The sequence below is a fragment of the Triticum aestivum genome, chromosome 2A (assembly GCF_018294505.1).
Source record: "Triticum aestivum cultivar Chinese Spring chromosome 2A, IWGSC CS RefSeq v2.1, whole genome shotgun sequence".
NCBI classification, from domain to species: Eukaryota; Viridiplantae; Streptophyta; class Magnoliopsida; order Poales; family Poaceae; genus Triticum; species Triticum aestivum.
The window spans coordinates 581,442,029-581,468,694 of record NC_057797.1 but is presented as its reverse complement, the minus strand read 5'-3'; the positions used below and the strand labels follow the sequence as shown (position 1 = coordinate 581,468,694).

General features: G+C 45.1%; 1 long non-coding RNA gene across 1 annotated transcript; it reads right to left on the bottom strand.

The window, feature by feature from the left end:
• Positions 1-681: 681 nt before the first annotated feature.
• On the bottom strand, positions 682-1,851 carry LOC123185626 (uncharacterized). The gene is made up of 3 exons (XR_006493447.1): positions 1,635-1,851; positions 1,330-1,543; positions 682-861 (listed from the first exon to the last, which is right to left on the bottom strand). It is a non-coding gene; the product is annotated as an uncharacterized lncRNA (long non-coding RNA).
• Between the last annotated feature and the right edge of the window lie 24,815 nt (positions 1,852-26,666).

The following is a 26,666-nucleotide window of genomic DNA, read 5'->3' as shown; positions in this document are numbered from 1 at the left end:
AGTAAATTTTTTATTTAGTTCTTTTATTACTGCAATTAAATGCACAAGGTTGAGTTGGCAAAATCAACTCCAACCTACCCTTTATTAAGTTGCCCAACAAATTTATTAAGTGTCACATCTGTCAAGATCATCCAACAACTGTAATGGCATAGTGGCTCAAATTTACCCATAACCGGGGGCACGACTAATCATGATTAGTTTTAATACTCTGCAGAGTTTAGTACGTTTTACCCACTGGACCCAATCCGAAGATTGAGACGAAGTCTTTCAGAAGAGGTTCCCTTGACCACCTGACGGCCACATCCCACCTACATATGCTACATCTGTCGACACAGTCTGGGCAAGGGTTCCAACAACTGATCAACTAAGCCAGAGCCCATAATAGCCAGTGGCCGCACATGGAAGCTACTAGTCACTAAGTCTGTCTGATCTTTTTGAGCCTGGGCGGCATTCCACTTAGGGTGCACTCTCATGAGCGCATGGCCTTAGAAAAGGTGCAAGACCCCATGATGCCTTCCCTCAACACCAAGCAATACCACTTCCGCCCAGAGGTGAGTTAAATCCTGAGTTACTACTCAATTTGTTAAATATATATAATCATCACATAACTCAATGAATACATGAACCACCCCCGTCTACAAAGCATAGCAACCTACCACTATCACGATTTGCAAAGACAGGAAGATAGCTCATCAGCATAGCAAAAATAATATAGTATTCCTATACATGCATATATTCATAGTGTGATATAACTACATGCATAGAAAACAATAGGTAAAGGATGATCAACATGTAACTTGCCTTGGTTCTGGTTCAGAAAGTCACACTCCTGACAATAGCTCGCGTCGCACTCCGGACAATCTACACGTTTCACACAATTCAACAAATCAATCACCGGAACACGAATAGAACCAAAACAAAACCAACAGCAACAAAACCATTTTTAAAACTCAACAACAGAAGCTTAAAAGCACCTAAATTGTACTACGGTCACAATGCAAAAAGAATCACTCGATTTCGATAAACGGTTTGAGAGTTATGGCCTTTGGAAGGTTTAATTCAAATTCAAACAAATTCAAATTTGAACAGAGCAAACATGTGCAAAGTTGGTACTGTGATATTGTGCTGATTTTTGTGAGATCATAGGAAAAAGAATTACCTAATTTGGACATATAGGTTAAAAGATATAGCTAGTTGAAGTTAGAGGAAGAATCTGGAAAAAAATAAAACAGCAACAGAAAACTCCTAAGCGCTGTAGCGAACTCCTGTGCGTGTCCTGTAGCAAGGTGCCAAGTGGCGGCGGCTGATTGGCTGGGCGCGTGTGCTCACCCAAAACAGAGGAAAACGATGGCGGTCTTGGGCGTTGGCGGCAACGCTCCTCTGGTGGGTCTCCGGCGAAGGCGAGGTGACGGACGGGTGCGGAGGTGAGTGGCGGAGGCGGTGGTGGTGCTCAACGGTGGCGGGGCGTCCTCAAGCGGCGGTGGAGAAGACGTGAACTCCGATGAACTCAGGTGAAGTCGGCCGGCTTGTTCCTCTCCCTCTGCTGCGTTTTCGGCAACACAAAGATGTGAGGCGAGAGAGGCTTCGAGAGAGGATTCGAACGGTTACAAGTGGAGCGGCCGGGGCGTCCTTACGGTGGCGGAAACATCGGCGAACAGCGGTGGTCGATGGACCTCCTCTGCGAGATCCAAAACGCCCGACAGGCGCGTGTGGACGAGGGGCGATGGGGAATGGGCTTCGGAAGGTTTCCCCTAGGGCTTTTCCTCGCGTGTGGTGTCCCTGGGGAGCACGGGGTCGGACAGAGGCGCAAATCGGCTCAGGCTCGGGCGTGGCTGCGCGCGCGGTGTGGCACAGCGGTCTCCGGCTCGGGGAAGAGGACGAACAGGCGCGGGGTCCACCCGTCAGCGAGTGAGGCGACTAGCAGATCGGGTACGGGCGAGCGATGCGGTTGGGGCGGCGTGTACCGCTTCGGCGGCAGCTACGTGGGCTGCGGCGGCGCTGGCGCTGCTGGGCCGGCTGGCTGGCTGGCCGGCTCGCTGCCTTTCTCTCTCTTTTTTTACACAGCAGTAGAAAACAAAATAAATAAAATAACCTACACAAAATAAAATCTAAATAAAAATACCTAGACACACAGTAAAATCTATACTGCTAATATAAACTACAGGAACACTAGTTCCAACACTAATGCAATTTTGTAAAATAATTTTGATGCAATAGGCCACTCAAACAGCAATAAAACAATAAAATAAAATATTTTGAAGATTGAAAAAAATTACCAGAACATATTAGATGAACTGGAAATAATATTCTGCACATTATGAACATTTTTAAAATAGGGGAGAATTCATGTTATCTCCACTCCAAATAAATTGCCTTTTGTTGCATAATGATTTGAATATTCTGAAAAAGCAAATAATGCAACAAAAAAAAATGATATGCATATGAATGATCTATTAACATCCTAATTTAGGAAAATTGGGATGTTACACTGTTAAGGGGGTCCCATAACCCCAACCGCGTAAGGAACGCAAAATCAAGGAACATAACACCGGTACGACAGAAACTAGGGCGGCAAGAGTGGAACAAAACACCAGACATAAGGCCGAGCCTTCCACCCTTTACCAAGTATATAGATGCATTAATTGAATAAGAGATAATGTGATATCCCAACATATCCATGTTCCAACATGGAACAAACTTCAACTTCACCTGCAACTAACAATGCTATAAGAGGGGCTGAGCAAAAGCGGTAACATAGCCAAACAACAGTTTGCTAGGAAGGTGGGTTAGAGGCTTGACATGGCAAAATGGGAGGCATGATATAACAAGTGGTAGGTAGCGCGACATAGCGACAAAACAAACAACTAGCAAGAGAAGATAGAAGTGACATCGAGGTTATGGTCATCTTGCCTGAGATCCCGCAAGGAAGAAGAACGAGTCCATGAACGAGACAAACAGACGTAGTCGAACGGATACTCACAAACGCGACATTACCGGAACTAACAAGAAGAAGCAACAATGGAAAGTGGCAAACAACATGGTAAACCAACAAGCATAAACATGGCTTGATGCACAATTAAGTATGATGCATGTCCGGTTTAAAGAGGCATGGCATGGCAAAGTGCACAAACAACACTACAAGTTAAGCGAAGCTCAATATGAAACGAGTTGCATATTGAAGAAACACCACATGACTTATTTAGTTCTCTCTCGGTTATGTACTCAACAATATTAAATGTTTTTAAATAAGGCAAGAGGTGAAACATATGAAAACTACCTATCTAGGCAAGTTTAAATAAGGCCGGAACAACAAACAACAATTCCGGAAAATCCCCATATGTATATTATGAATTTGGTACTGTTCTGCCCTAAACCATATTTTAGAGTTGTTAAACATGCAATATGATGACACCATGTTAATCTATGCATTTTTATACCCATTTCCATATAAAGTTTATTAAATTTGGAGCTACCGTTATTTAGTTATGAAATAAATCATTTTAACATGGCATTATGCAAAATAAACACAATTAGCATCTTAAACATTTTAAACATGGATGAAAATAGCATATTATGAAACTAGACGAAAATCTAAGCATTTTTCATAATTAAAACATTTTAATCCGATGCATGGTTGTAGAGTTATTAAATGCATGAACTAGAGGGACTTTTGTGCAAAATTGGCAGCCTCTGGAAAATTACTAAATTCCTAGAACTAAAAAAACATCTACGGGCCGAAACAGTGGTAGGCTCAGGGGGGCGCTGGAGCTCACCATGGGCCTGGCCCGGTCAGAAGCAGAGGAGGAAGCAGGCCGGCTGGGGAGGTTAGGCTGGACGCGCTGGGCCTGGCAGCGGGGCCCATGCACAGGAGGAGGAAGCCCCCGTCCTCCTCGAGCGCTCCCGCTCGAGCAGGGAAGCATGGAGGCGGCGCGCCACGGGGAGGTCCTCCGGTGAGGCAGGGAACGGTGGGGAGACGCCGGAGAGCAGCAGATCCGGGCGCGGGCGGCGTCGGGGCCCCAACTCCGGCTAGATCTAGGCGGAGATGACCGGATCAGCCGCAGGGATGGCGAGGCCGGCGAGCTCCGGTGAGTGGAGGGCGACCCGGGGCGGAGCAGTGGGTCAGTGGGCGGAGGCGGCGACGGATGGCGGTGCAGGGGATCGACGAGGCCCACGGGATGCGCAAGGAAGCAGGGTCACGGGCGCGGGTGGTCTCCGGCGCGGACGACGGCCACCGGCAGCGCTTGGGAGGAGCTTAGGCGCGCGAGACGAGCCCCTGGCTAGGGCGCTCGCGGGCGCCTGCGGGCTGCGGCGGCGGGCGGCTCGGGCTCGGGCGGGCCCGCGATGGGCCTCTAGGACCGCGGCGAAGTGGGGGGAGGCGGGGCGCGACGTGGCTTCGTCTGGTTGGGCAGGGAGGCGGCGCTGCCCACTAGGGTGGCGCCACATGGCGACGGCAAGGTGGCGGCGCGGGAGGAGGTCAAGTGGCGGCGGCGGAGCGGATCTGGCGGCGACAAGTGGCGGATGGTGGCTGGGGCTGCGCGGAAAATGAGGAGGAGGGTGGAAGAAGGCCAAAATGGACTAGGGGGTGTCCATATATAGCAGGAGGAGCTAGGGTTTGGGGGGTTTTGCTCCGTTTCGGAGCCATTCGATTGCCATCGGACGGTCTGTAACGGAGGGGTAGGTAGATGGGCTAGGTGGGCTGTGTAGGAGGGTTGGGCTGAGAGGAGAGGGGAGAGATGCAGCTCGGCACGGTTTCCGGAGACCAAAAACGTCCGGCAAAAAGACCGGCTATACTGTCGCTATAGTTATCCATTGGGGCATCAAACGAACTCCGAATGCGATGAAACATGGTTGGCTGCCTAGTGCAACATAACAACACCACATGCCAACTTTCAATCCATTTCGAGAACATTTTTTGGCCACTTATAAGCTAATATTTCGGAGGTGCCGCGGGCTCGTGCAAGTGTGTCTGGGCTCAGAACGGATAATGGAGAGAATTGGGGGAAACCGGACGGACGCAAGTTTTGAAAACATGTAGATGCAATGCGGATGATGACATGGCAATATGCAACACGCAAGCAAATGACAAGGTAACAACATCGAATAACTGGAATACACCTGGCGCATCGGTCTCGGGGCGTTACATAAGTTGAATTAGATTTTCTTGGTGACTGAGAACATAGGTTGTTGAGTTTCAAGAGAATTCATTGTTTGAACCTTAACATGTGAATTGGTTGCTACTATAACATGAGAAGTTTTATAAGAAAGAATTGATGTTATGATGCTAGGAAAAGTGATTGAAATTATCATTGATCAAACTTATGCACTTTGCTAGCTTTCACACTTCATAAATTATTTCTTTTACCATTTACCTACTCGAGGACGAGTAGGAATTAAGCTTGGGGGTGCTGATACGTCTCCAACGTATCTATAATTTATGAAGTATTCATGTTTTGATATTATCATTCTTGGATGTTTTACAATCATTTTATAGCAACTTTATATCATTTTTGGGACTAACGTATTGACCCAGTGCCCAGTGCCAGTTGTTGTTTTTTGCTTGTTTTTTACATTGCAGAAAATCAATATCAAACGGGGTCCAAACACCGTGAAACTTTTTGTGGATTTTTTATGGACCAGAAGACCACCAATGGGCTAGAGCAGCACCTGGGGGGTGCCCCGAGGGGGTGGGTTGTACCCACCTCGATGGCCTCCCGCACCCCCTCTTTACCCTATAAATTCCCAAAAATTCTAGAAACCCTGGGGGTTAACCTAGATCAGAAGTTCCGCTGCCGCAAGGCTCTGTAGCCACTGAAAACCAATCTAGACCCTTTCTGGCACCCTGCCGGAGGGGGGAATCATCTCCAGTGGCCACCTTCATCATCTCGGCTGCCACCACGATGAGGAGGGAGTAGTCCACCCTCAGGGCTGAGGGTTTGTACCAGTAGCTATGTGTTTAATCTCTCTCTCTCTCTCTCATGTTCTTGAGATGTCACGATCATGATGTATCGCGGGCTTTGTTAATATAGTCGGATTATATGGTGTTTTACCCTCTCTATCTTGTTGTGACGAATTGAGTTTTTCCCTTTGAGATTTCGTTGTTATCGGATTGAATACTTTTATGAATTTGAGAACACTTGATATATGTCTTGCAATTGAATACTCATGGTGACAATGGGGTATCATATTGATTCACTTGATATATGTTTTGGCACTCAACTCACGGATTCCCGAGGTGACATTGGGGTAATCTGTGCATAGGGGTTGATGCACGTTCTTGTCCTTATTTCTCCGGTAGAAATCTTGGGGCACTCTTTGAAGTTCTTTGTGTGGATTGAGTATTATGAATATGAATTTGCTTTGGTGTTATTTTAGTACGAACTCTAGGATAGATCGAACGGAAAGAATAGCTTAGTGTTATTTTAGTATGGACTCTTGAATAGATTGATCGGAAAGAATAGCTTTGAGGTGGTTTCGTACCCTACAAACATTTCCGTCTTATGTCCTCCGCTAGATAGGAACTTTGGAGTGATTCTTCGTTGGACGTTGAGGGACGGTTATATGTGTTGGAAATATGCCCTAGAGGCAATAATAAAAGTGTTATTATTATATTTCTTTGTTCATGATAATAGTCTTTTATTCATGCTATAACTGTATTATCCGGAAATCGTAATACACGTGTGAATACATAGACCACAATATGTCCCTAGTGAGCCTCTAGTTGACTAGCTCGTTGTGATCAACAAATAGTCATGGTTTCCTGGCTATGGACATTGGATGTCGTTGATAACGGGATCACATCATTAGGAGAATGATGTGATGGACAAGACCCAATCCTAAGCCTAGCACAAAGATCGTGTAGTTCGTATGCTAAAGCTTTTCTAATGTCAAGTATCTTTTCCTTAGACCATGAGATTGTGCAACTCCCGGATACCGTAGGAGTGCTTTGGGTGTACCAAACATCACAACGTAACTTGGTGGCTATAAAGGTGCACTACAGGTATCTCCGAAAGTGTCTGTTGGGTTGGCACGAATCGAGACTGGGATTTGTCACTCCATGTAAACGGAGAGGTATCTTTGGGCCCACTCGGTAGGACATCATCATAATGTGCACAATGTGACCAAGGGGTTGATCACGAGATGATGTGTTACGGAACGAGTAAAGAGACTTGCCGGTAACGAGATTGAACAAGGTATCGGTATACCGACGATCGAATCTCGGGCAAGTACAATACCGCTAGACAAAGGGAATTGTATACGGGATTGATTAAGTCCTTGACATCGTGGTTCATCCGATGAGATCATCGTGGAACATGTGGGAGCCAACATGGGTATCCAGATCCCGCTGTTGGTTATTGACCGGAGAACGTCTCGGTCATGTCTACATGTCTCCCGAACCCGTAGGGTCTACACACTTAAGGTTCGATGACGCTAGGGTTATAAAAGAAGTTTGTATGTGGTTACCGAATGTTGTTCGGAGTCCCGGATGAGATCCCGGACGTCACGAGGAGTTCCGGAATGGTCCGGAGGTAAAGATTTATATATGGGAAGTCCTGTTTTGGTCGTCGGAAAAGTTTCACACTTTATCGGTATTGTACCGGGAGTGCCGAAAGGGGTCCGGGGGTCCAGTGGGGGGGGGGGGTCCACCTGCCCTGGGGGGCCACATGGGATGTAGGGGGTGCGCCTTGGCCTATATGGGCCAAGGGCACCAGCCCCAAGAGGCCCATGCGCCAAGGAAACTTGGGGAGGGAAGAGTCCTCAAGGGGGAAGGCACCTCTGAGGTGCCTTGGGGAGGATGGACTCCTCCCCCCCTCTTGGCCGCACCCCTTCCTTGGAGGAAGGGGCAAGGCTGCGCCTCCCCCCTCTCCCTTACCCCTATATATAGTGGGGGGGAGGGAGGGCAGCCATACCTGAAGCCCTGGCGCCTCCCTCCCTCCCGTGACACCTCCTCCTCTCCCGCAGGTGCTTGGCGAAGCCCTGCAGGATTGCCACGCTCCTCCACCACCACCACACTGTTGTGCTGCTGCTGGATGGAGTCTTCCTCAACCTCTCCCTCTCTCCTTGCTGGATCAAGGCGTGGGAGACGTCACCGGGCTGTACGTGTGTTGAACGCGGAGGTGCCGTCCGTTCGGCACTAGGATCTCGGGTGATTTGGATCACGACGAGTACGACTCCTTCAACCCCGTTCTCTTGAACGCTTCCGCTTAGCGATCTACAAGGGTAAGTAGATGCACTCTCCTTCCCCTCGTTGCTGGTTTCTCCTTAGATAGATCTTGGTGACACGTAGGAAATTTTTGAATTTCTGCTACGTTCCCCAATAGTGGTATCAGAGTTAGGTCTATTGCGTAGATTCTTTGCACGAGTAGAACACAAAGTAGTTCTGGGCGTTGATTTTGTTCAATATGCTTACCGTTACTAGTCCAATCTTGTTTCGACGGTATTGTGGGATGAAGCGGCCCGGACCGACCTTACACGTACTCTTACGTGAGACAGGTTCCACCGACTGACATGCACTTGGTGCATAAGGTGGCTAGCGGGTGCCAGTCTCTCCCACTTTAGTCGGAACGGATTCAATGAAAAGGGTCCTTATGAAGGGTAAATAGCAATTGGCATATCACGTTGTGGTTTTGCGTAGGTAAGAAACGTTCTTGCTAGAAACCCATAGCAGCCACGTAAAACATGCAAACAACAATTAGATGACGTCTAACTTGTTTTTGCAGGGTATGCTATGTGATGTGATATGGCCAGAAGGATGTGATGAATGATATATGTGATGTATGAGATTGATCATGTTCTTGTAATAGGAATCGCGACTTGCATGTCGATGACGTGACAAGATGATCATGGAGCCCCAAGATGGAGATCAATGGAGCTATATGATATTGGCCATATCATGTCACTACTATATAATTGCATGTGATGTTTATTATGTTTATGCATCTTGTTTACTTAGAACAACGGTAGTAAATAAGATGATCCCTTACAACAATTTCAAGAAGTGTTCTCCCCTAACTGTGCACCGTTGCTACAGTTCGTCGCTTCGAAGCACCACGTGATGATCGGGTGTGATAGATCCTTACGTTCACATACAACGGGTGTAAGACAGATTTACACATGCAATACACTTAGGGTTAACTTGACGAGCCTAGCATGTACAGACATGGCCTCGGAACACGGAGACCGAAAGGTCGAGCATGAGTCGTATAGTAGATACGATCAACATGAAGATGTTCACCGATGATGACTAGTCCGTCTCACGTGATGATCGGACACGGCCTAGTTGACTCGGATCATGTAATCACTTAGATGACCAGAGGGATGTCTATCTGAGTGGGAGTTCATAAGATGAACTTAATTATCCTGAACATAGTCAAAAAGATCTTTGCAAATTATGTCGTAAGCTCGCGCTTTAGTTCCACTTTTTAGATATGTTCCTAGAGAAAATATAGTTGAAAGTTGATAGTAGCAATTATGCGGACAGTAGAAAGCTTATGTCCTTAATGCACCGCTCAGTGTGTTGAACCCCAAATGTCGTCTGTGGATGTTGCGAACATCGGACATACACGTTTTGATAACTACGTGATAGTTCAGTTAAATGGCTTAAGTAGAGGCACCAAAGATGTTTTTTGAAACATCGCGGAACATATGAGATGTTTCGAGGGCTGAAATTAGGATTTCAGGCTCGTGCCCACGTCAAGAGGTATAAGACCTCCGACGATTTTCTTAGCCTGCAAACCCAGGGAGAAAAGCTCAATCGTTGAGCTTGTGCTCAGATTGTCTGAGTGCAACAATCACTTGAATCGAGTGGGAGTTGATCTTCCAGATGAGATAGTGATGTTTCTCCAAAGTCATTGCCACCAAGCTGCAAGAGCTTCGTGATGAACTATAACATATCAAGGATAGAGATGATGATCCTTGAGGTATTCGCGTTGTTTGACATCGCGAAAGTAGAAATCAAGAAGGAGCATCAATTGTTGATGGTTGGTGAAACCACTAGTTTCAAGAAGGGCAAGGGCAAGAAGGGATACTTCATGAAACGGCAAATCAGCTGCTGCTCTAGTGAAGAAACCCAAGGTTGAACCCAAACCCGAGACTAAGTGCTTCTGTAATAAGGGAACAACCACTGGAGCAGCATTACCCTAGATACTTGGTAGATGAGAAGGCTGGCAAGGTCGATAGAAGTATATTGGATATACATTATGTTAATGTGTACTTTACTAGTACTCCTAGTAGCACCAGGGTATTAAGATACCGGTGCAGTTGCTAAGTGTTAGTAACTCGAAATAAAAGAGCTACGGAATAAACGGAGACTAGCTAAAGGTGAGCTGACGATATGTGTTGGAATTGTTTCCAAGTTTGATGTGATCAAACATCGCACACTCCCTCTACCATCAAGATTATTATTAAACCTGAATAACTGTCATTGTGTGTTTGCGTTGAGCATAGACATGATTGGATTATGTCTATCGCAATACGGTTATTCATTTAAAGAGAATAATGGTTACTCTATTTATTTGAATAATACCTTCAATGGTCTTGCACCTAAAGGAATGGTTTATTGAATCTCGATCGTAGTGATACACATTTTCATGCCAAAAGATATAAGATAGTAATGATAGTACCACTTACTTGTGGTACTGCCATGTAAGTCATAATGGTATAAAACGCATGAAGAAGCTCCATGTTGATGGATCTTTGGACTCACTCGTTTTTGAAAAGTTTGAGACATGCGAACCATGTCTATTGGTGTATACGCATGAAGAAACTCCATGCAGATGGATCGTTTGGACTCACTTGATTTTGAATCACTTGAGATATGCAAATCATACCACATGGGCAAGATGACTGAAAAGCCACGGTTTCAGTAAGATGGAACAAGATAGCAACTTGTTGGAAGTAACACATTTTGATGTGTGCGGTCCAATGAGTGCTGAGGCATGCAGTGAATATCGTTATGTTCTTACTTCACAGATGATTCGAGTAGATGTTGAGAATATTTACTTGATGAAACACAAGTCTAAATTATTGAATGGTTCAAGTAATTTCAGAGTGAAGTAGAAGATCATTGTGACAAGAGGATAAAATGTCTATGATATGATCATAGAGATGAATATCTGAGTTACGAGTTTTGGCACACAATTAAGACATTGTGGAAATTGTTTCGCAATTAATACCGCCTGGAACACCATAGTGTGATGGTGTGTCCGAACATCATAGTTGCACCCTATTAGATATGGTGCGTACCATGATGTCTCTTATCGAATTACCACTATTGTTCATGGGTTAGGCATTAGAGACAACCACATTCACTTTAAATAGGGCACCACGTAATTCCGTTGAGATGACACCGTATGAATTATGGTTTAGAGAAACCTAAGTTGTCATTTCTTAAAAGTTTGGGGCTGCGACGCTTATGTGGAAAAGTTTCAGGTTGATAAGCTCGAACCCAAAGCGGATAAATGCATCTTCATAGGACACCCAAAGCAGTTGGGTATACCTCCTGTCTCAGATCCGAAACCAATTAGGGATTGTTTCTAGAATCGGGTCCTTTCTCGAGGAAAAGTTTCTCACGAAAGAATTGAGTGGGAGGATGGTGGAGACTTGATGAGGTTATTGAACCGTCTCTTCAAACTAGTGTGTGGCAGGGCACAGGAAGTTGTTCCTGTGGCACCTACACCAATTGAAGTGGAAGCTTATGATAGTGATCATGAAACTTCGGATCAAGTCACTACCGTACCTCGTAGGACGACAAGGACGCGTACTACTTCAGAGTGGTACAGTAATCTTGTCTTGGAAGTCATGTTGCTAGACAACAATGAACCTGCGAGCTATGGAGAAGCGATGGTGGGCCCGGATTCCGATAAATGGCTCGAGGCCATAAAATCCGAGAGAGGATCCATGTATGAAAACAAAGTGTAGACTTTGGAAGAACTACTTGATGGTCGTAAGGTTGTTGAGTACAGATGGATTTTAAAAGGAAGACGGACAATGATGGTAAGTATCACCATTAAGAAAGCTCGACTTGTCGTTAAGATGTTTTCCGACAAGTTCAAGGAGTTGACTACGGTGAGACTTTCTCACTCATAGCGATGCTAAGAGTCTGTTGGAATTATATTAGCGATTACTGCATTATTTATGAAATCTTGCAGATAGGATAACAAAACATTGTTTCCTCGACGATTTTCTTGAGGAAAGGTTGTATGTGATACAACCGGAAGGTTTTGTCAATCCTGAAAGATGCTAATAAGTATGCAAAGCTCCAGTAATCCTTCTAAGGACTGGAGTAAGCATCTCGGAGTTGGAATGTATGCTTTGATAAGATGATCAAAGTTTTGGGTGTATACAAAGTTTGTGAGAAACTTGTATTTCCAAAGAAGTGAGTGGGAGCACTATAGAATTTCTGATGAGTATATGTTGTTGACATATTGTTGATCAGAAATGACGTAGAATTTCTGGAAAGCATATAGGGTTATTTGGAAAGTGTCTTTCAATGGAAAGCCTGGATTAAGCTACTTGAGCATTGAGCATCAAGATCTATAAGGATAGATCAAAACGCTTAATAGTACTTTCAAATGAGCACATACCTTGACATGATCTTGAAGGTGTTCAAGATGGATTAGTCAAAGAAGGAGTTCTTGCCTGAGTTGTAAGGTATGAAGTTAGGACTTAAAGCTCGACCACGGCAGAATAGAGAGAAAGGACGAAGGTCGTCCCCTATGCTTAAGACATAGGCTCTACAGTATGCTATGCTGTGTACCGCACCTGATGTGTGCCTTGCCACATGTCTGGCAAGAGAGTACAAAGGTGATCAAGGAGTGGATCATCAGATAGCGGTCAAAGTTATCCTTAGAGGAATAAGGATATGTTTCTCGATTATGGAGGTGATAAAGAGTTCGGTGTAAAGGTTTACGTTGATGCAAGCTTTAACACCTATCCGAATGACTCTGAGTAGCAAACCGGATACGTATAGTGGAGCAACCATTTGGAATAGCTCCAAGTGGAGCGTGGAAGCAGCATTTACAATATGACCTAGAAATTTGCGAAGTACATACGGATCTGAATGTTACAGATCCGTTGACTAAAACCTCTCTCACAAGTAGAACATGATCAAACCCCAGAACTCATTAAGTCTTAATCACATGATGATGTGAACTAGTTTAATGACACTAGTAAACTCTTTGGATGTTGGTCACATGGTGATGTGACCTGTCAGTGTTAATCACATGGTGATGTGAACTAGATTATTGACTCTAGTGCAAGTGGGAGACTGTTGGAAATATGCCCTAGAGGCAATAATAAAAGTGTTATTATTATATTTCTTTGTTCATGATAATAGTCTTTTATTCATGCTATAACTGTATTATCCGGAAATCGTAATACAAGTGTGAATACATAGACCACAATATGTCCCTAGTGAGCCTCTAGTTGACTAGCTCGTTGTGATCAACAGATAGTCATGGTTTCCTGGCTATGGACATTGGATGTCGTTGATAACGGGATCACATCATTAGGAGAATGATGTGATGGACAAGACCCAATCCTAAGCCTAGCACAAAGATCGTGTAGTTCGTATGCTAAAGCTTTTCTAATGTCAAGTATCTTTTCCTTAGACCATGAGATTGTGCAACTCCCGGATACCGTAGGAGTGCTTTGGGTGTACCAAACGTCACAACATAACTGGGTGGCTATAAAGGTGCACTACAGGTATCTCCGAAAGTGTCTGTTGGGTTGGCACGAATCGAGACTGGGATTTGTCACTCCGTGTAAACGGAGAGGTATCTCTGGGCCCACTCGGTAGGACATCATCATAATGTGCACAATGTGACCAAGGGGTTGATCACGGGATGATGTGTTACGGAACGAGTAAAGAGACTTGCCGGTAACGAGATTGAACAAGGTATCGGTATACCGACGATCGAATCTCGGGCAAGTACAATACCGCTAGACAAAGGGAATTGTATACGGGATTGATTAAGTCCTTGACATCATGGTTCATCCGATGAGATCATCGTGGAACATGTGGGAGCCAACATGGGTATCCAGATCCCGCTGTTGGTTATTGACCGGAGAACGTCTCGGTCATGTCTACATGTCTCCCGAACCCGTAGGGTCTACACACTTAAGGTTCGATGACGCTAGGGTTATAAAGGAAGTTTGTATGTGGTTACCGAATGTTGTTCGGAGTCCCGGATGAGATCCCGGACATCACGAGGAGTTCCGGAATGGTCCGGAGGTAAAGATTTATATATGGGAAGTCCTGTTTTGGTCGCCGGAAAAGTTTCGCACTTTATCGGTATTGTACGGGGAGTGCCGAAAGGGGTCCGGGGGTCCACTGGGGGGGGGGTCCACCTGCCCCGGGGGGCCACATGGGCTGTAGGGGGTGCGCCTTGGCCTATATGGGCCAAGGGCACCAGCCCCAAGAGGCCCATGCGCCAAGGAAACTTGGGGAGGGAAGAGTCCTCAAGGGGGAAGGCACCTCTGAGGTGCCTTGGGGAGGATGGAATCCTCCCCCCCTCTTGGCCGCACCCCTTCCTTGGAGGAAGGGGCAAGGCTGCGCCTCCCCCTCTCCCTTACCCCTATATATAGTGGGGGGGAGGGAGGGCAGCCATACCTGAAGCCCTGGCGCCTCCCTCCCTCCCGTGACACCTCCTCCTCTCCCGCAGGTGCTTGGCGAAGCCCTGCAGGATTGCCACGCTCCTCCACCACCACCACACCGTTGTGCTGCTGCTAGATGGAGTCTTCCTCAACCTCTCCCTCTCTCCTTGCTAGATCAAGGCGTGGGAGACGTCACCGGGCTGTACGTGTGTTGAACGTGGAGGTGTCGTCCGTTCGGCACTAGGATCTCCGGTGATTTGGATCACGACGAGTACGACTCCTTCAACCCCGTTCTCTTGAACGCTTCCGCTTAGCGATCTACAAGGGTACGTAGATGCACTCTCCTTCCCCTCGTTGCTGGTTTCTCCTTAGATAGATCTTGGTGACACGTAGGAAAATTTTGAATTTCTGCTACATTCCCCAACAATATGATCCAATTATATTATCATTGTTGAGAGGTTGCACTAGTGAAAGTACGGACCCTAGGCCTCATTTTAAAGCATTGCAATACCGTTTTTGTGCCCTTTTACTATTTGCTACCTTACTGTTTTTATTTATTCAGATTATAAAAATATATTTTTACCATCCATATTACACTTTTATCACCATCTCTTCGCCGAACTAGTGCACCTATACAATTTGCCATTGTATTGGGTGTGTTGGGGACACAAGAGATTTCTTGTATTTGGTTGCAGGGTTGTTTGAGAGAGACTATCTTCATCCTACACCTCCCACGGATTGATAAACCTTAGGTCATCCACTTGAGGGAAAATTGCTACTGTCCTACAAAACTTTGCGCCTGGAGGTCCAACACGAGTCTACAAGAATAAAGTTGCATAGTAGACATCAGTTATCAAGACCTTTTTCTGACGCCATTGTCGTGGAGCATAGCTCTATTCTCTGAGTCACTTGGGATTTATATCTGTTGATCACTATGAGGAATTTGAAAGACCAAAGAACTAAGATTTTTCCCTCAATTACTAAGGGAGGTAAGGAACTGCCATCTAGCTCTGGACTTGATTCTCCTTCTGTTTTGAGTAAACTTGCGACACCTACACCTACTATTGATTCTGATATGTCGCATGTTATTGATGATGCCACTTCTGATGTGCATGATGCTTATGAACTGTTCTCTGTAGGCAGAGTTGTCGTGTGAGTGTCGTGAGCGGTCCATTTCCAAGAAAGTCGGTCCGGCTCTCTAGAGGGGGTTATCCCCTGAAGACACCTCCAAAGTTCCACATACTCGAGGATTGCTGCGGGACTGAGGTTGCCATGGATGTCCGTGATCCAGCAACGATCAGAGAGGGCCTCGTAGACAAGTCTCTTGTTCCGGCCCTGACGCGGGATATGGGTAAGCAGGGTTGGTGCAATCTCAGAGATGGACTGCCCTTTGAGCCAATGATTGCACCAAAATATGCATGTGTTGCTGTCACCAAGCATTCATGAAGTTGAGGCCCGGAAAACCTCGGAAGCCTCACGGTCGGAAGAGGGTTGAGGTGCTTCCACACGCACTCGGGGTCAGTGGCCTGGAACCATAGCCAACGCATACGCAACGCGACGATGGTGCAGTGAAGATCGCGAACGTCGAGCCCACCATGCTTCAAGGGTCGGCAAACCTTCTGCCAGGAGACGATGCAAGATAAGGCATGTGCATCCTTGTTGCCGTGCCATAAGAAATAACGAAACATCCTGTTAATCTTTTTGAGGATCAGGGGGTTTAGGGCCAGCGCGAGCAACATGTGGACCGACATGGCCGTGAGCACATGGCAGATGAGGGCAAGGCACTCCCCGCGAGAGATAACGGAAGCTTTCGAAGTTGCGAGCTTCTTCACAAGCTTGTCGACTAGCGGTAGTAGCGCGAGCCGAGGCCTTCCGGATTGAGAGCGGCAAGCCGATGTATTTGATTGGAAGCCCATAATCGAGCAGGAAAGAGAGGACCCGATGGTGGCGAGCTCATCGTTGTCGCAATGGATTGGCGTAGCGGAGCATTTTTAACAAGTTCGTGCGGAGGCCAAAGGCATTGCCGAACAACCAAAGAAGCTCCTTAATAGTGTTTAGCTCGTGGGCATCAGTGTGGCAAAAGATGAGTACATCTGTAGCGACCAGACCTCAAACGGTCCAATCTCTGTGCTCCGGTGTCATCCCTAGATCAGTAATACTGACACCACACAGTACTTGAAGGATTTATAACAGAGTAGCAATCACACACTTATTACATCAAGTGTCTCAAAAGAGAACTTATTACAATAAATATGGCTTAAGGCCATCTAATAACGATAACAGCGGAAGGCTTGGAAGATAAGTGAGTCCATCAACTCCAACGGCATCACTGAGTATAGAACCATGACCTAAAAACACCTTACTCGTCATCTGAAAAGTCTACAACATGAACGTTGCAGCCCGAAACGGGTCAGCACCTGGAATATGCTGGCAAAGTAACACATAGAGAGCAATGAAAGAATAAGGCCATACTACATGCATATTTGGCTGGTGGAAAGCTCTATGGTTACAATTTTGCGTAAAGCCAACTTTTCCCTACTGCAAAGGAATAAATTTTATTTAACTATCATGGTAGTACTTAAACATTGAGAGTGTAGACACCCTCTCAATCCCAATTAAGCATCATCATTAAAATCCAACAAAATTAATTAGAGTAACATGATGAGATTCACATGATAATCCAAGTACTAGATACTCAAGATGTCCATAACCGGGGACACGGATAACCATGATTAGTTTATACACTCTGCAGAGGTTTGCGCACTTTTGCCCACAAGACTCAATCTCCTCCGTTGAGATTCTCGCACTACATGGTGTTTGAGAAACGGATGACCGAGACATAGTCTTTCAGAAGCGCTTGCACCTTACGAACGGGTAGACCGTACCAACCTACATCCCCTACATCTGCTAGTCTACCACTGTAAGAGTTCGCACAACTTAGTCAACTACGCTAGAGCCCATAGTAGCTTGTGGCTGCACACGGAAGTTTCTAGTATGAATAATCTCATGATCCCTTTGAGCCTGGGTGGCGGTCCAAAAGAAAAACAGGCAATCGCTGGATTTCCCAGGTGCCTCAATCCACCCAGATGCGTGTTTAAGTTGCCACCTTAGATAAATCATTAATTTAACAATCTCACATCTATCATGGATACACTCACCCAATCCACGTCTACTAGCATAGCTTAGCAATATAAGCAAACGTAGAAGTAACTCCCAAAGGTTTGATAATAAAACAGGTAATAGGTACTACCTCATCTACTTCCCAAAACCCACAATTTAATTAGATCCTAATCATGCAATGTGTGAGGGTTGATCTAATGCAATAAAAACTGGGTAATAGGAAGTATGATCAAAGTGTTACTTGCCTTGCTGATGATCCGCAAAACCTAGCGATTCGAAGTAGCAAGCGGCGCACTCCGGGTACTCTATCACAAACAAACAAGCATACAATAAGTACTCAACTAATGCACAGGTAAAATTCAAATAAGAGATCTAACCAGATGGTTCAACTTAAGAACTCCGGTTGGCAAAAAGATCAAATCGAACGAAGCAACGAAAGACAAACGGCAAAAGAAACAAGCTTCGATTTAGTATTCTGGATCTAGGTCAAATTTTACAGAGGAAAAAACTTGTTTGAGTTGATTAAACGGAGAGAGGGTTTCGAGACGAAACTCCAGGCGCCTGAATCGCCTGATTCCGATAAACGAGCGAAAAGTTAAACTAGAACGAAAATTGGATCAAAAAACGCGATTAGAAATAATCGCGGAAAAATCCGAGAAAAAGAAAAACGACGAACAGAAAAACAAACGAACGTTCGTTAATTGGATCTAAACGATGAATGCGTTCGTTAAGACGAACGGACGAGCGAACGCTCGCTAAATAAATAAACCGGAAAAAAACTGATCTATTAAAAAAACGAAACTAGGTTTTTTCTAAAAAATAACCGAATCATTTTTTTCTCAGAAAACCGGGCGGCGGGGCGGCTACCTCGGCTCAGACTCTGGTGGGGTTCCGGCGGCGGCGGTGGGTAGCAGCGGCGGCAGGCGGCGTGCGGCAGCAGCGGCGGCAGGCGGTGTGCGGCGCGGCAGCGGCTTGCGGCGTGGGGCGGGGCGGCTCGGTGACTCGAGGCTCCCACGGGGCCCCGGGGTGGCTATTTAAAGGGGGGAGAGAGGCGGCGGTGTACCCGGCTTGGGGAGGGGGTCGGGCGGCGGCGGCGTACCCGGCTCGGTCTCCCCGATTCTGGCGGCTACACGAGCTAGGAGGCGGCGAGGGTTGGGCCAGCCTGGCTCGGCTGGGCCCTTGGCCCAGTCGGGCGCGGGGTTTTTTTAACAATTTCGCCGAAACTAAGAAAAATTCTAAAAAAAATAAATAAAAATCTAAAATTGCCAAAACAAATTTTCATCGTCTAAATAAAATATTTAGAACTGGATGAACATTTTCTTGGCCCTAAATGCAATTTTTGAAAACATGCAATTTTTCCTAAATTCAAATAAAATAGCAAATGAAATCTTATTTGATTTTATTATTAAATCCCCAATATTTATTTATTTTGGGAAAGTCATTTTATTCCCTCTCTCATATTTTATGATTTGAAGTAATTGGAGATAAAATAAATAAAATCAAATGATCCTATTTTCAAAATTTGAGAAAACTCAAATATGAAAATAACGAAATTCCCAACTCTCTCCGAGGGTCCTTGAGTTGCGTGAAATTTCTAGGATCAACCAAAATGAAATAAAATATGATATGCAATGATGATCTAATGTATAACATTCCAAATTGAAAATTTGGGATGTTACGAAGCTACCCCCCTTAAGATGAATCTCGCCCTCGAGATTCGTGTTGGCTAGAAAATAGGTGAGGGTGGTCCTTCAGCAGATCTTCCTGTCACTCCCAGGTGGCCTCATCCTCCGTGTGGTGGCTCCACTAAACTTTGCAAAACTTGATAAGCTTGCTGCGGGTGACTCGGCTGGCATACTCAAGAATCTTAACTGGTTTCTCCTCATAGGTCAAATAACTGTCCAACTGAATCGCTTCCAGCGGCACTGTACCTCTTAGCGGTATATCAGCCATCTCTGCGTGGCACTTCTTTAACTGGGAAACGTGGAACACATCGTGAACTCCTAACAATCCTTCAGGCAATTCCAACTTATAAGCTACTTCTCCCATACGCTCCAAAACCTTGTATGGTCCTACAAAGCGTGGCGCTATCTTTCCCTTAACTCCAAAGCGCTTAACTCCCCGGAGTGGACATACTCGAAGATAAACTCGGTCTCCGACTTCCTAAACTGTCTCCTTGCGTTTAGAATCTGCGTAGCTCTTTAACCTGGACTGGGCTACCTTGAGCCTATCGCGAATCAATTTCACCTTCTGTTCAGACTCCTTAATCAGATTCGGTCCAAACAACTGTTGGTCTCCAACCTTATCCCACGACAATGGGGTCCTGCACCTCCTTCCGTACAAGGCTTCGAAAGGGGCCATCCTCAAACTGGATTGATAACTGTTGTTATAGGAGAACTTCGCGTATGGAAAATTGTCGTCCCAACTAGATCCGTAATCTAGCGCACAAGCTCTCAGCATATCCTCCAAAATCTGATTGACTCTCTCAGTCTGTCCATCTATCTGCGGGTGAAAAGCTGTACTGCACTCTAGCCTGGTACCCAAAGTTTCGTGCAACTGATTCCAGAACTTTGAGGTAAACTGGGTTCCTCTGTCTAATACAATGCTCCTGGGAACTCCATGCAGAAATACGATCCTGGCCATGTATATCTTTGCCAACTTGGCACTGGTGTAGGTAGTCTTCACTGGGATGAAATGAGCTACCTTTGTCAACTGATTGACTACAACCCAAATCGAGTCATAGTCTGAACGAGTTCTGGGAAATCCCATAATAAAATCCATGCCTAGCTTATCCCACTTCCATTCGGGTATTGGCAATGACTGTAGCAATCCGGCTGGCTTCTGATGCTCTGCCTTTACTCTCTGACATACATCACAAACTGCTACATACTCTGCAATATCCTTCTTCATTCCGGTCCACCAGAAAGTATCCTTCAAATCCAAATACATCTTGGTATTTCCTGGGTGAATCGAATTGGTGAATCATGGGCCTCTTGCAGAATTAACTTCCTGATCTCTGGGTCATTGGGCACATAAACACGGTCTTCAAACCATAAGGTATCGTGCTCATCCTCACGAAATCCTTTAGCTTTTCCTTTGTTCATTTTCTCCTTAATAGAAGAAATCTCCTTGTCAGTCTTCTGGGCTTCTCTGATCTTGTCCATCAAAGTAGACTAAATCTCCAATGATGCTACATAGCCTCTCGGAACTATCTCCAAACATAGCTCACGAAGATTGTCGGCTAACTCCCTTGGTAAATCTCCCATCATTAGGGTGTTGACATGGCTTTTACGGCTCAATGCGTCAGCTACTACGTTAGCCTTTCCGGGATGATAATGCAATCTCATATCATAATCCTTGATGAGCTCCAACCATCTCCTCTGCCTGAGATTTAACTCCTTCTGTGTGAAGATATACTTCAGACTCTTGTGATCCATGTACACCTCACAATGGTTTCCAATGAGAAAATGTCTCCAAGTCTTCAACGCATGCACTACGGCTGCTAACTCCAAATCATGCGTGGCATAATTCAACTCATGAGGCATAAGTTGTCGTGAGGCATAGGAAACAACCCTTCCTTCCTGCATAAGCACTGCTCTAAGTCCTCGACGTGAAGCGTCGCAATACACCTCATAATCCTTGGTCTTATCTGGCAAAATCAACATTGGTGATGTAACCAAACGTTCCTTCACCTCCTGGAAACTGGCCTCACATTCCTCGGTCCATTTGAACTTGGTATCCTTCTTCAACAACTCCGTCATAGGTTTTGCAATCTTCGAGAAATTTTCAATGAATCTCTGGTAGTATCCTGCGAGTCCAAGAAAACTCCAGATCTCTCCAACTGTTGTTGGGGCTTCCCAATTTGTCACAGTGTCAACCTTGGTGGGATCTACTACTATACCTTTTCCGGATATAACGTGTCCAAGAAATCCAACTTCCTTCAACCAAAATTCACATTTGCTAAACTTGGCATATAACTGATGTTCTCTGAGCTTCCCAAGTACCAAACGCAAATGCTCCTTATGCTCCTCTTCATTCTTCGAGTAAACTAGGATATCATCAATGAACACTACGAAGAACTTATCCAAAAACTCCATAAACATTTTGTTCATCATGTTCATAAAATATGCAGGTGCGTTAGTCAGACCAAATGACATAACGGTATACTCATACAACCCATACCTGGTGGTAAATGCCGTCTTAGGTATATCCTGTTCTCAAATCTTTAGCTGATGGTATCCTGATTGCAGATCGATCTTAGAAAATACCTTAGCTCCTTGCAATCGATCAAACAGATCATTAATCATCGATAGTGTGTACTTGTTCTTGATGGCTACTTCATTCAATCCTCAATAATCAACAACCATCCTTAACGATCCATCCTTCTTCTCCACTAGAAGTACTGGCGATCCCCAAGGTGAAGAACTTGGGCGAATATAACCTTTATCCAATAACTCTTTAATCTATTTCTTAATCTCCTCCAAATCCTTTGCGGACATCCTATATGGTCTCTTAGATATTGGCCCTGTGCCTGGCAAAAGCTCAATCAAAAACTCAATATCTCTATCCGGTGGCATGCCTGGCAACTCCTCTGTAAATACGTCAGGGAAATCCTTTACCACTGGTACTTCCTCCTGCACAACTCCTGTTAGGGAATTTACTTGGGTCCTCTTCGGCACATGTCGGGTTACATACTTGATCCTTCCTCCTTCTGGCGTTGTAAGCAAAATTGACTTACTAGCGCATTCAATATTCCCTTCATACTTCGATAACCAATCCATGCCTAATATCACATCCAATCCTTGAGATTCCAATACTATTAGGTCCGAAGGAAACACATAGTTACCAATCCTTAATGGTAACCGATCACACCATAGACTAGCCATATACTCTGCTCCAGGTGAGGTTACTAACATGGGTGACCTAAGGGCTTGGGTTGGAAGTTTATACTTATCCACAAATCCCCTTGATATGTATGAATGCGATGCACCAGTATCAAAAAGAACGAGAGTAGTAAAAGACTTAACCAAAAACTTACTGATTACTGCATCGGGCTGCTCTTCAACCTCCTCCATGTTTACGTGGTTCACCTGTCCCCTATTGAAAGGGTTTGGCTTCTTCCCAGAGCTTCCATTGCCATTTCCTTTCTGGGATTCAGGACATTCATTGGCGTAATGTCCGGTCTTCTGGCACTTAAAGCAAGTGACTTGGCTCAGGTCTCTCTTGGCTGGGGTTGATGGGTTGGTACGGTTCTGGCCGTTGCTTCCTCCATTCCCATTACCATTCTTGGGGCCATTATGATTATGCGAGCTACCTCCTCCATGGGTATGCTGAAAGTGTCCTCCCGGTCTAGGGGTAAAACATGGCTTCTGCTGAGCTCCAGAATTGTACTTTCCTTGTCCATACTTCCTTTTGCGGTTCTCAATCTGCTGATGCTTCCCTTCAATCATGAGAGCACGATCTACCAACTCCTGGTAGTTGTTAAAGGTTGCTACCATCAACTACATGCTCAACTCATCATTCAGTCCTTCCAGAAACTTCTCATGTTTAGCTGCATCCGTAGCAACGTCATCTGGGGCATAACGTGATAGCTTACTAAAGTCCTCCACATACTGGCCAACTGTCCGTCCTCCTTGGCGCAAGTTGCGAAACTCACGCTTCTTCATGGCCATAGCTCCTGCTGAAACATGGGCAGTATAGAAAGCCTGCTGAAACTGGTCCCATGTGATGGTGTCGATACGGAAAGTGGCTGTGAAATTCTCCCACCATGATGTTGCGTGTCCTTCAAGCTGATGTGCGGCAAACTTCACCTTTTCCGCATCTGTGCATCCTGTCGTGGTCAACTTCCTAGCTGTCTTGCGGAGCCAATCATCTACTACTATCGGCTCGATGCTACTAGAGAACACCGGCGGATTCAGCCTAAGAAAATGGGCTAAGTGATCAACAGGTGGAGGTGGTGGTGGGTTGTTGTTGTTTTTGTTGTCCCCCTGATTCTGATTCTGGACTAGCAACTACATCAACGTATTCTGCTGCTGGATCAACTGAGTGAGCTCCGGTGGGAAGGTAAATCCGGGGTCACGTCTCGGAGGCATCTGATGGGTTTAGAAAAGATGAGATTTAAGAATAGAATGAGGTCTAGAGAGAAAACACTACCCATATGCACATGAGGCAAAAGCAAACAATATCACTTCATTCAATCAAACAAGGGCATACAATCGGTCTAATTATCGCAAAAGTGCTCGGACTACTATATTTACATGGTGGACTACTACTACTGTTGGGGTGGTCTACTAGAAATATTCTTCGGTTGCAGACTCCATGATATCTGCTCCAGCTTCATCAACATAGTCATCATCACTATCATCTGGATCTGAGTCGGTGTCGTCAATGATGATGTAGTCTTCCGGGAGTATCTCCTTGGGTTCTCCGTCTTCTTCTACTAGTGTAGGGTCTCCCATGAATATTCTGATCTTCTTGATCAGGTCGTCATTCTTCTTCACTAGTACTTCGATTTCCTCTTCATAATCTTCACGTGTAGCCTTGAGTTCTTGCTCCAGTTCCTTGATTCTTGTTCTTGCCTTCTTCAGATCTATCATGTCGGCGCACATCTGGTTCTCCTGACATCGAATGTGCTGGTTCAACTCCTGGATAAAAGCTACAATTGATCTATCCTTCTTGGTGCTAATCATCTCCTAGTGCTCATCTCGGCGCCCACAAATCTGGTAGATAGTATCCTTGAGATCATTGCGGTAAACTTCTCCAATACGTACCATGGCGATGTGAGCTGCCATGCTCCTTCCTAGACTCCATGTTGGTGCATCAAAGGAAAACTCTATGGGCTCGGTGACTGGCATGAACGTCCTTCCTGGAACTTGAACTTGAATCATCCAGCGCTCCTCTTCAGGTAAGGTGGCGTTGTAGGTTCCAGTGAAGCTTGGTACTCCAATGTTCAGATATCTAGTGACTTACTTCAAGTGACATACAAAGGGTGTATCTTCATCCGGCTGTGTGAACTTGTTCTTTGCATCCGCCATCCTAAAAGAGTAGAAAAGATGAGGAGTCAGAATGAGAAGAGTGAGTAGTGATCTAGGGATTTAGCTTAGTGGTCGTGTCCTATTATCAGCGTGTGCTCTGATACCATCTTGTAGCGACCAGACCTCAAACGGTCTAATCTCTGTGCTCCGGTGTCATCCCTGGATTAGTAATGCTGACACCACACAGTACTTGAAGGATTTATAACAGAGTAGCAATCACACACTTATTACATCGAGTGTCTCAAAAGAGAACTTATTACAATAAATATGGCTTAAGGCCATCTAATAACGATAACAGCGGAAGGCTTGGAAGATAAGTGAGTCCATCAACTCCAACGGCATCACTAAGTATAGAACCATGACCTAAAACCACCTTACTCGTCATCTGAAAAGTCTACAACATGAACGTTGCAGCCCGAAATGGGTCAGCACATGGAATATGATGACAAAGTAACACATAGAGAGCAATGAAAGAATAAGGCTATAGCACATGCATATTTGACTGGTGGAAAGCTCTATGGTTACAGTTTTGCGTAAAGCCAATTTTTCCCTACTGCAAAGGAATAAATTTTATTTAACTATCATGGTAGTTGTTAAACATTGAGAGTGTAGACACCCTCTCAATCCCAATTAAGCATCATCATTAAAACCCAACAAAATTAATTAGAGTAACATGATGAGATTCACATGATAATCCAAGTACTAGATACTCAAGATGTCCATAACCGGGGACACGGCTAACCATGATTAGTTTATACACTCTGCAGAGGTTTGCGCACTTTTCCCCACAAGACTCAATCTCCTCCGTTGAGATTCACGACTACATGTTGTTTAAGAAACGGATGACCGAGACATAGTCTTTCAGAAGCGCTTGCACCTTACGAACGGGTAGACCGTACCAACCTACATCCCCTACATCTGCTAGTCTACCACTGTAAGAGTTCACACGACTTAGTCAACTATGCTAGAGCCCATAGTAGCTTGTGGCTGCACACGGAAGTTTCTAGTATGAATAATCTCATGATCCCTTTGAGCCTGGGTGGCGGTCCAAAAGAAAAACAGGCAATCGCTGAAATACCCAGGTGCCTCAATCCACCAAGATGCGTGTTTAAGTTGCCACCTTAGATAAACCATTAATTTAACAATCTCACATCTGTCATGGATACACTCACCCAATCCACGTCTACTAGCATAGCATAGCAATATAAGCAAACGTAGAAGTAACTCCCAAAGGTTTAATAATAAAACAGGTAATAGGTACTACCTCATCTACTTCTCAAAACGCACAATTTAATTAGATCATAATCATGCAATGTGTGAGGGTTGATCTAATGCAATAAAAACTGGGTAATAGGAAGTATGATCAAAGTGTTACTTGCCTTGCTGATGATCCGCAAAACCTAGCGATTCGAAGTAGCAAGCGGCGCACTGCGGGTACTCTATCGCAAACAAACAAGCATACAATAAGTACTCAACTAATGCAGAGGCAAAATTCAAATAAGAGATCTAACCAGATGGTTCAACTTAAGAACTCCGGTTGGCAAAAAGATCAAATCGAACGAAGCAGCAAAAGACAAACGGCAAAAGAAACAAGCTTCGATTTACTATTCTAGATCTAGGTCAAATTTTACAGAGGTAAAAACTTGTTTGAGTTGGTTAAACGGAGAGAGGGTTTCAAGACGAAACTCCATGTGCTTGAATCGCCTGATTCCGATAAACGAGCGAAAAGTTAAATTAGAAAAAAAATCGGATCAGAAATCGCGATTAGAAATAATCGCGGAAAAACCGAGAAAAATAAAAACGACGAACAGAAAAACAAATGAACGTTCGTTAATTAGATCTAAACAATGAACGCATTCGTTAAGACGAACGGACGAGCGAACGCTCGCTAAATAAATAAACTGAAAAAAAACCGATCTA